This window comes from Carya illinoinensis, chromosome 8, assembly GCF_018687715.1.
Source record: "Carya illinoinensis cultivar Pawnee chromosome 8, C.illinoinensisPawnee_v1, whole genome shotgun sequence".
NCBI lineage: Eukaryota > Viridiplantae > Streptophyta > Magnoliopsida > Fagales > Juglandaceae > Carya > Carya illinoinensis.
In genome coordinates, this window is record NC_056759.1 from 36,907,330 (window position 1) to 36,918,196 (window position 10,867).

Here is a 10,867-nt window from a genome sequence, read left to right on the forward strand (position 1 = left end):
CCTGAAAGAAGTTTGGTGGAAGCCCAGGTAGAGACAACCAAACCGGAACCCATGGTGAGTCTTCTTCCTCAATAAAATCAGGAGACCAATGGAATACCCTATACGAAACCCCCAGCACTTCAGAGTTTCCCCTAGCCATCACTGAAATAAAATCTTCCTCCATCACCTGCCGAACAAGGATGTTACGTGGGTTCCTTAACTGCCCAATCACTGGAACAGCTTTCAGACCCCAACGATTTTGAATAAAGCTTCTGATTAATCATTATTGATTCTAACTACTTCAAAGCCTAAGGAACTAGCAGTTTTCACGCCAACTCTGTTTAAAGGTTGATCATTCAACCCCCAAAGTTTTGGGTAACTGTTTCTAGCCCTTTATTTAGGAAAACTTACATGATCTTTTTCTTTTCTTTTCTTTTTTTTTTTTTTTTTTTTTTTTTTTTTTTATATAAGGCTCGGTAGTCCTGCAGTTTACTTCTCCTGTTTTAAATCATTGAACATTAATGAGGAACACTACAAGTGTAAGCATGTGCAAAATGTTCTTTCAAAACTTGCCCTTCATTCTATATAAATCATACTAATTCTCATTTTTGTAAATATCGCATCCCGGTATTTCAAATCACTCCTCAACAAAATATGAGGCATCATAAGTCATGTTCTATGCTTAAGGTTGAAAATAAATCTTCACAAAATAATTCCGCTCAACTATTCCACCAAGATACACAAATCTAACAAAAATGCCAGAAGTGTGTGTTAATCGTTTATGTTTCAATGCACCACAATTTTTTTTTTTTTTTATTTTACAAATTTTTAACAGAATTTTAACACATTTTTAACAGAAAACCCTCCCCCCAACTAAATGTGACATTGTCCTCAATGTTCAGCAATTGAATATCCGATGATGTATGTTATACAGACATGAATTGGAGCAAGATAAACACTGTAGAACATATATTGAGACGAAAATGATTAAACAGAGAGGAAAAAATTCATCTGAGATATTCGAGCGTACACAAGGAGTAGATTTCTGTCAAAGTTAAAAACACAAAAAGCAAAAGAAAGAAAAACAAAACAAACAATGCAAAACAAGCAAGAAAGTAAAAAGAATTTTTTTTTTTTTTTTTTTTTTTACTTTTACATAAACTTGAGGTTTTTAGCCTCATATTTGAGACGCTCATTCTCTTCATACAACATCATGTCATCCCTATCCATGGGAACTGGCAAGCAGAATGAAGAATCTAATAGAGATTTCAACTGTTTATTCTTCTGCTGAATGATTCCTTCCCTTATGTGAGACTCTTGAACAATTCGTTGAAGTACAACAATTTGTTCTTTAAGCCTTTCAACCTCATGGTTTTTGGCTTGTACCCGCTGGGAAAAAGCAACAATAGAGGATGAGTAGCGAGTCCCAAGACTCACCAAGTCGTAGATAGCATCGGAGTCTGACTTATTAGCCATACTATTATTCTCTTGTTGCAACATGGCACCAATGGTAGCTGCAGAAAGGACAGGAGGTTGAGATGCAGAATGCCTCATGGATGGATCTAGAGAAATGCTAGAAGAATTAGCCATTGACAAAAGAATAAAGGCTTAAAACGAGATTGTTGAAAGAATGCAGATGAGTTATAGAGATGAGAAGAAAACTTGATGCGGATTGGATGAACTTCAGGACTGATTTTATAGAGATAGCATAAAGAACCAGACGAGCTATCATCCAAGTCAAAGAGTAATGTGATTTCGGTGAAAATGACATTTCTTAGAAACTCGGAGCCTTCAATCTCGTTTGTCAACAACATCAGGCGATTTTTTTCAAATCTCCAGCCACACTTGTCAGGTCACGGACGGATCCAATCATTTTTTTCAACTATCTACAGTGTCTACTAACGCACCGTTTTCTTCAGTCCACACCCCCCAACTAGTGAGAGACATAGTCCTTAATAAATCAAACGAAAGAAAACAAAGTGCACAGAACTAAGCAAGCTAAACAAACAATCAACATGAAATATAAAATCAAAGCAAACGAACAAATAAAAACAAAGCAAGTAAAGAAAACTGTAAAGAAGGAAAAACAACTTAAAACACTTCCCTGGGGTCTTGCACAAGCAAGATCTCATCATGTGGATCAAAGACCTTCAGAAATGACTTTAGACGTTGTCCGTTGACAGTGAAGCTATTACCATTCTTCGGATTGACAATGTCTACCGCGCCATGAGGATGAACGGTCTTTACAATGTACGGCCCACTCCATCGGGATTTCAACTTTCCAGGAAAAATATGCAAGCGAGAGTTGTAAAGAAGAACTTCCTGGCCAAGTGTGAAATGCTTTGGATGAATTTTCTGATCATGCAGAATTTTCATGCGTTCCTTTGCCATTTGCGCGTTGTCATAAGCATTCCGACGAGCTTCATCCAATTCATTGATCTGCAATTTTCTCAGCCCTGAAGCTTTATCAAGTGACATATTAACATGTTTTATGGCCCAAAGAGCTCGATGCTGAATGTCAACAGGTAAATGACAAGCTTTACCATAAACTAATCGATAGGGAGACATCCCTAGATTTGTTTTAAAAGCTGTCCTATAAGCCCACAGAGCATCAATAAGCTTAATCGACCAATCTTTCCTATTAGGATTTACTGTTTTCTCCAGAATGATTTTTATTTCTCTGTTTGCCAATTCAGCTTGCCCATTAGTTTGAGGGTAATAAGGGGTAGAAACTCTGTGTGTGATACCATATTTCTTCACAAGTGTAGAAAATGGTTTATTGCAAAAATGAGAACCCCCATCACTAATGATAACCTTGGGCATGCCAAATCGAGCAAACAAAGATTGTAAAAATTTTAGTACAACATGATGGTCATTGGTTTTGCAAGCGATGGCCTCAACCCACTTTGAAACATAGTCCACAGCCAATAAAATATATGTGTTTCCAAAGGAAACCGGAAAAGGTCCCATGAAGTCTATTCCCCAACAATCAAAGATTTCTAAAGTAAGAATGGGGGAAAGGGGCATCATGTTTCTTTTGCTAATGGCTCCCAACTTTTGACAAGACTCACATGCTTTACAAAAATTGTAAGCATCCTTAAACATGGAAGGCCAATAAAAACCGCTTTGCAAAATTTTTGCCACTGTTTTATTTGCTGAAAAATGACCACCACATGCACCCGTATGACAAAATCTCAATACTGAAGAAAACTCATCATTAGGAATGCATCTCCGAATCAATTGATCCGAACAATACTTGAAAAGATAAGGGTCATCAAAGTAGAAATGTTTTACCTCAGATAGAAACCGACGCTTATCTTGGGTTGACCATTCAGAAGGCATTCGCTCAGTAACCAGGTAATTGACTATATCAGCATACCAGGGAGCTCCATCAACCACAAACAGCTGCTCATCCGGGAAACTATCATCAAGAGGAAGGCTGACATTTGAAGAAGGAGATGATGACAATCTAGAGAGGTGGTCAGCTACCACATTTTCAACTCTTTTTTTATCCTTAATGTTGATGTTGAACTCTTGAAGTAATAGAATCCAGCGAATCAAGCATGGTTTTGCATCTTTCTTAGCCAACAAATACTTAAGAGCAGAGTGGTCAGTGAAAATAGTAACAGGAGAACCAAGAATATAAGCCCGGAATTTATCAAGTGCAAAAACAACTGCAAGCAATTCTTTTTCAGTAGTGGTATAATTTTTCTGGGCATCATTCAAGGTTCTACTGGCATAATAAATCACAAATGGTCTGTTATCCACTCGCTGCCGCAAAACAGCTCCTAAGGCATAGTCACTAGCATCTGTCATAATCTCAAAGGGAAGGTCCCAATGCGGGGGTTGCACAATAAGGGCAGTGGTAAGCGACTTTTTCAAGGTATCAAAAGCTTTTTGGCACTCATCACTCCAAACAAATTCAATATCATTTTGAAAAAGAGTGCACAAAGGTTTTGCAATGGAACTAAACCCTTGAATAAACCGCCTATAAAAGCCAGCATGACCAAGAAAAGAACGAATATCCCTAACTATCCTAGGGATAGGAAGTTTAGATATTAATTCAATCTTTGCCTTGTCAACCTTTATACCCTCAGAAGAAACAATATGCCCTAATACAATGCCCTGAGTAACCATAAATTGGCATTTCTCCCAATTAAGTAAAAGATTTTTTTCCTCACATCTCTGGAGAATACGTGCCAAATTATGCAAACAACTCTCAAAGGATTTTCCAAAAACAGAGAAATCATCCATGAATATTTCACAAATATCATCAATCATGTCAGAAAAAATACTCATCATGCATCTCTGAAAAGTAGCTGGAGCATTACACAAACCAAAAGGCATTCTAGTAAAAGCAAAAGTGCCAAAAGGACAGGTGAAAGTGGTTTTCTCCTGATCCTCAGGTGCTACAGCAATTTGATAATAACCAGAATAGCCATCCAATAAACAATAATATGCATTACCAGCTACTCTTTCCAAAATTTGATCCAAGAATGGTAAAGGAAAATGATCCTTCCTACTGGCTGAATTAAGTTTTCTATAATCAATGCACATTCTCCAGCCAGTAACCATTCTAGTTGGAATCAACTCATTTTTTTCATTTTTTATGACAGTCAAACCAGATTTCTTTGGTACCACTTGAGTTGGACTTACCCACTTACTGTCTGAGATGGGATAAATGATACCCACTGCGAGTAGTTTAAGCACCTCTTTTTTCACGACTTCCTTCATGGTAGGATTGAGCCTACGTTGAGCATCACGAACTGGTTTAGCATCGTCTTCAAGATGGATTCTGTGGGTACATACAGCGGCATCAATGCCTTTGATGTCGGCTATTGTCCAACCAATTGTGCCTTGATGCTTTCTTAATACTTCAATCAACTGGGCTTCATCATTCTGATTTAGCTTTGAGGAAATCACCACCGGAAAAGTTCCTTCTTCAGGTCCAAGAAACGCATAGTTTAAATCTTGAGGAAGTGGTTTCAATTCCAACTGAGGAACTTCTTCCTCTGAAGATCTAAGTATGTCTGGTGGTGGTAGAGCTTCGAACTGGGGTTTCCATCTTGCTCCCGCAAATTGTACTTCAAGTGGTAAAGATGAATCTGCAAAACAATCAAAAAAATCAAAGTCATCTTCACTGATATGATCAATTTTCTCATCAAGTAAAAATTCAGGTGTCTGAAAAATATAATCATCATCAGAGAAAGGAGAAGTTGAGCAAATAAAATCTGTTGGTGTCAAACTCTCCACAACATTCAAATCACTTGTGTCATCCAAATGTGCTGGCATCTTGCAAGCGTTGAAAACGTTCAACTCAAGTGCCATGTTCCCAAAGGTAAGCTTCAAAACTCCACTTCTGCAATTGATCAAAGCATTTGAGGTAGCTAGAAATGGTCTTCCTAGGATAACAGGAGCTTGATAAATAGTGAAGACCGGCTGCTGCATGTCAAGAACCACAAAATCTACTGGGTAGTAGAATTTGTCCACCTGGACCAACACGTCCTCTACAATACCCTTCGGTACCTTAACTGATCTGTCAGCTAACTGTAGCATGATGGAGGTCTTTTTCAGCTCACCCAATCCCAACTGCTCATATACTGAGAACGGTAGCAAGTTCACACTACTCCCCAAATCAAGTAAAGCTCTCCCAATTCGTGATTCACCAATCATAATGGAGATGTTGGGAGAGCTGGGATCTCCAAACTTCTGAGGAGTCTCGTTCAATATCAATGTACTAACTTGCTCCATTAGGAAAGCTTTCTTCTTCACATTCAGCTTCCTCTTCACCGTGCACAAGTCCTTCAAAAATTTTGCATATGAAGGCACTTGTTGTATGGCATCCAAGAGTGGAATATTGATTTTCACTTGCTTGAAAATCTCTTGAATCTCCATGTGATACTTATTCTTTTTGCCAGCTGCCAATCTCTGAGGATAGGGTACCACAGGTTGGTATCCCTTACTAGTTTCAGCATCTGCACTTACAGGCTTCTTCAGTTCTGGTCTCGCTACCTCTGGTTCTTTTTCAGCTTCATCCGTCTCTGATGCATCTTTAGGCGTAGGAGCAATTATCTCTGTGTCTATGGTCATCTCAGGTCGGGAAACTTCCTTCCCACTTCTCAAAGTAAGAACAGCTTTTGCTGTCTCAACAAAGTCTCCTGAGACATTATGCACTTAATGTTGTTGTTGTCTGTATACTTGAGGATTAGGCTAAGGCTGTGCAGGAAATTTCCCTTTCTCTAGGGTGCTCAAGGTTGTGCTCATCTTATTAACAGTGCCACGCAACTCATTTATGGCCTGAGTATTTTGATTATTTGTGGTGGCCTGAATCTGCATGAATTGCTGAAGTGTATTGGCCATCTGTGTCATACTGTCATCTAGAGTCTTCTTTGCAGATGATGAAGGCTGAGGACCTTGTGCAGCTACTTGAGGCTGAAATCCAGGAGGAGCTACATAAGGATAGCTCTGAGGATTTTGATATGGCGGATACTGGTGCTGAGGAGCACCTTGATTAAATGGCTGCTGCTGAGGTGGTGGGGACCGACCAGGCTGATCATTTCTCCATGAGAAATTTGGGTGATTTCTCCACCCCGGATTATATGTGTTGGAGAAAGGCTGATTCTGTGCTCGATTGACCCAGTTAGCTGATTGTATTAGCTCAGACCCACCTTCTTGAAATACTGGCATAATCGGGCAATCTTGGGTCTTATGGTTTGAATCAGCACATATAGAACATGCCTCTGCTACTTTCGCAGCCTTTACCTTTTCCATTTCCATGACCTCCATTCTTCTAGTTAATGCAGTTATTCGGGCTTGAACATCTGTGTCTCCTTTGAGCTCATATCTGCCCCCTCCAGAAATAGCCCTCATTGGCTGTGCTGTTAATGGAACTCGATTAGTACGAGTATTCCATTGTTGTGCGCTCTCAGCAAGGTAATCGAAAAATGATAATGCTTCATCAGGTTCTTTGCTGAAGAACTCCCCATTGCACTTTGTCTGAACAAATTGCTTGCATTCCGGAGTGAGACCAGTGTAAAAATAGCTCACCAGCCTCCAGGATTCAAAACCATGATGTGGACAAATGTTTACCAAATCCTTAAATTTTTCCCAACTGGCCTGAAAGGTCTCATCAGGTCTCTGATTGAATTGGCTGATCTGCTCCTGCAAAAATTGAGTTCTCTGAAAAGGAAAAAATTTCTGTAAGAATTCACGTTGCATGTCAGACCAACTAGAAATGGAATTAGGTCTCAAAGAGTTAAACCATATCTTCGCTTTATCCTTTAAAGAAAAAGGAAATAAACGAAGTCTAATGAATTCATCAGTAACAGCCCTAGTGATAAAAGTAGCACAAGCCAGCTCAAAATCCGTCAAGTGCTGATAAGGACTCTCAGAATCCATCCCGTGGAACTGAGGTATAACCGACATCATGCCATGCTTGATAGAGAAATTAGGTGCATTTTCAGGTAAAATTATGCATGAAGGTGTAGTGGTACGAGTGGGTTGCAAATAGTCCTTAAGAGTGCGTAGTGCAGGTGCAGCCATGTTTTCTGATTCAATTTCAATTTCGTCACCTGGCTCACTCAAAGAAAAGACAGACGAGCTATCGATCTCCAAGCTGTGTATACTACTCTCAACACTCGATGTGACTCTAAGCAACCTATTTGAAGTGTCTCTTACCCATGACATGAAACATCAATCTAATATGGTAGAGATGAGTGGTTGATGCAAATGAGATGAGTAACCAGAGATAATATAGTAAAGAAAAATAAAATAAAATAACAAGTTTAAATTTAAGTTAGACAACTTATCCCCGGCAACGGCGCCAAAAACTTGATTCACTCAAAAATGAGTAGCACTAATGCTATCCCAAGTGCAGGAGGATGTCGTGTAATAATTAGGAATAAATTCCTAGATCGTCTCCTCAGGGAAAGTTGCTTAAAATTAAACTTGTTGAAAAAAATGTGAAAAACTTCACAAAGAGAAAATAATATGATGGTATATGCAATGGATGAAAAATGGTACTAGTCATGGACTAGATTCATGTCTTTTGATTTTTTTGTTTGTTGGATTGGAATGTAAAAGACTAATAAATTAAACTCAGAAATTAATAAAACTAAATTAAGCATTAAACTAAATTAGAAAGTAATTGACAAAACATGAACGGAAAATTTAAAATGCCCAAAACCAAGATTCTAGAATTCATCTTTGTAATTAAATCACGAATTCTCAAAATAACACATAACAGTTGTAATCACTATTAAATGAAAACTTAAAGAAGTAAGAAAAATAAATAACACGAAATAAGTAAATAGAAACTCAAAAGTATTCTATAAACTTTAAAATAAAATAGGGAACGAAAAGTCTAAACGAAAACTTCCTTTCACTATTCAATTGAAATTCAAAACAAAAAGGAAACAACTTCTCATATATGATGTTTCAGAAAAATTAAAAACAAAAACAAAAGCTTAAAACCAAACCTTTCTTGCAATAAATTAAGGTTACACAATTAATGAGAACTTCTAAAGCAATTCTTTTTGTTGCATGAAACAAAATAGCAATTTGATTTAAACTTCTAAAACAATTTCTTTTTGGTTGCATGAAACAAACTAGCACACTTGATTAAAATTAAGGTATTACATTTAATGAAATAAAATTCTAGAACAAATCTTAATACACTTAATAAAAATGCTAAAACAACAAAGCTTTGAAACTAAAAGGAGAAACAAAATTTCTGAAAACAAAAAGGAGCTAATTCTTTCAAGTACATAGCAGAAAATTGTGTGTGTTTGTCTAAGTTTGAGTTGTCCTAGATGTTCTCTTGTATGCTTCGGAGTGCACCCCTTTTATAGCGAACCTTGGCTAGTTCATCTCTCATTCAATTGCATTCACACTCAATTTGCATTCACACCTCAACTTCGGCCACTTGCGTTCCTCTTTAATTATTTTGTGTCTTGCATTGCATTCCTCTTCAATTGCCGTGTCTTGCATTGCATTCCTCTTTTCTTATTTTATTCAATTGGTTTATTAATTCAAACCAAACAACCAAGTCCAACATGCCTAACTTCTTGCCTAACTTCTTGCCTAACTTGTTGACTAACTTGATGCCTAACTTCTTGCCTAACTCATACTCGGTTTCTTCATTGCCTCTCCAGCCGACTTCTTCAATTTGTTTCTTCAATTTGTTATTTCAATTTCAGCACACAACAATTCATTCACCTACTGCTTCTAGTCGGTCCAAATAAATTAAATTCATTCCCCCTTCAATCACAATTCACAGCTGACTTCTCTTGTTGAATATGGCACTCTACTTCAAGCATTTCGGTGGAGACCAATTGGTGGACAGCAGCCTTCTTCTTCCTTCATTTCGGCTACCTCTTCCTTTCTTTTCAGAATTTCTTTCACTCACATGCCAAACTCTTTCTATCTTCCTTTATCTCGGCTCTTGTCCAATTCAATGGAAAAGAAGCAGCCTTTGATGACCCTTTCAATGTCAAAACTTGTGGAGACAATTCAGTGGGCAACAGCCTACCCCTTCATCTAATAACTTCGGTGGACAGCAGCTCTCTTTTGATGACTTCATTTCATCACATGTTCCTCAACTTAGTTTAGCTGCACCAACCGATGTAAGTTAAGCCAAACAAGTAGCCTTCCAATTAATGTATAATTTAGGTGGGTTGGAAATGAGTTGGTGGATTTGTGGGGTGATTGTAGCCGTGTATGAGGTTAGATTGAGTTGGGATTGTTTGAATGGTGGGAAAGCTCAAGACAAAGTATGAACAAGGCATGAACATAATTAACCATGGTATGCATGAAAAATGGAGATGGAGAAAAAGAAAACACTCAACAACAAAATAACATAAATGAAAGATTAGCTTTGAGCAACTTCCATTCAAAGATGGCAAGAAGTGCTTCTATCTTTTGAGGTTCATGAATTGAACCCAAAAGATAAAAAGATAGCTCAAGAAACTTTATGAACATGAAGAACAAGAAAAACAATGGTACAAATGCAAATGATAATGGAAAGCAAGAAAAATTATGAACTAGAATGCAAGTAATCAATAGTTGGTAGAATTTCAAGCAGAAATTCATGCTTTTAATCAATTAAAATCACAACTTTGATTTATTCATTTTAACCATTTTTCCATTTAAAACCAATAATAATGTCATGATGAATTTAAAATACATTGGTTTTAAATAGCTAAAATGTGCAATATTTCAGCTCAATCATTATCCCTCTTCAAAAATTTACCAATTCCATCACCAATGCTCCATAAGATAGACTCCTGAAAGAAGTTTGGTGGAAGCCCAGGTAGAGACAACCAAACCGGAACCCATGGTGAGTCTTCTTCCTCAATAAAATCAGGAGACCAATGGAATACCCTATACGAAACCCCCAGCACTTCAGAGTTTCCCCTAGCCATCACTGAAATAAAATCTTCCTCCATCACCTGCCGAACAAGGACGTTACGTGGGTTCCTTAACTGCCCAATCACTGGAACAGCTTTCAGACCCCAACGATTTTGAATAAAGTTTCTGATTTGATCCAACGACGGCCTTCACCTCAGAAACTTCAAGACCACAGAAAATCGAAACGGTTCCGCCGAGCTCTGAACCTCTGCTTTTGAGAACACGAAGTACATCTCTCCATCTAAGAATTTCGGCTCTCTATGCGGGATATTAACGCTCGGCAACAGCTGAGGATTAGTGCCCAGAACTTCTGCAAACCGAAGTCGTGCTGGCTCCCAGCCAACCTTCCCATCTAAGGACTTCTCACTCAGGCCAGACTTGCTCAGGCAACCATCCCCCACCTGCCCATCACCTACCGGCGAAGGCATAGGGCCGGCGCCCCCAACACTACGCACGAAACAGGTCCCCAAGTTTGAGAGAA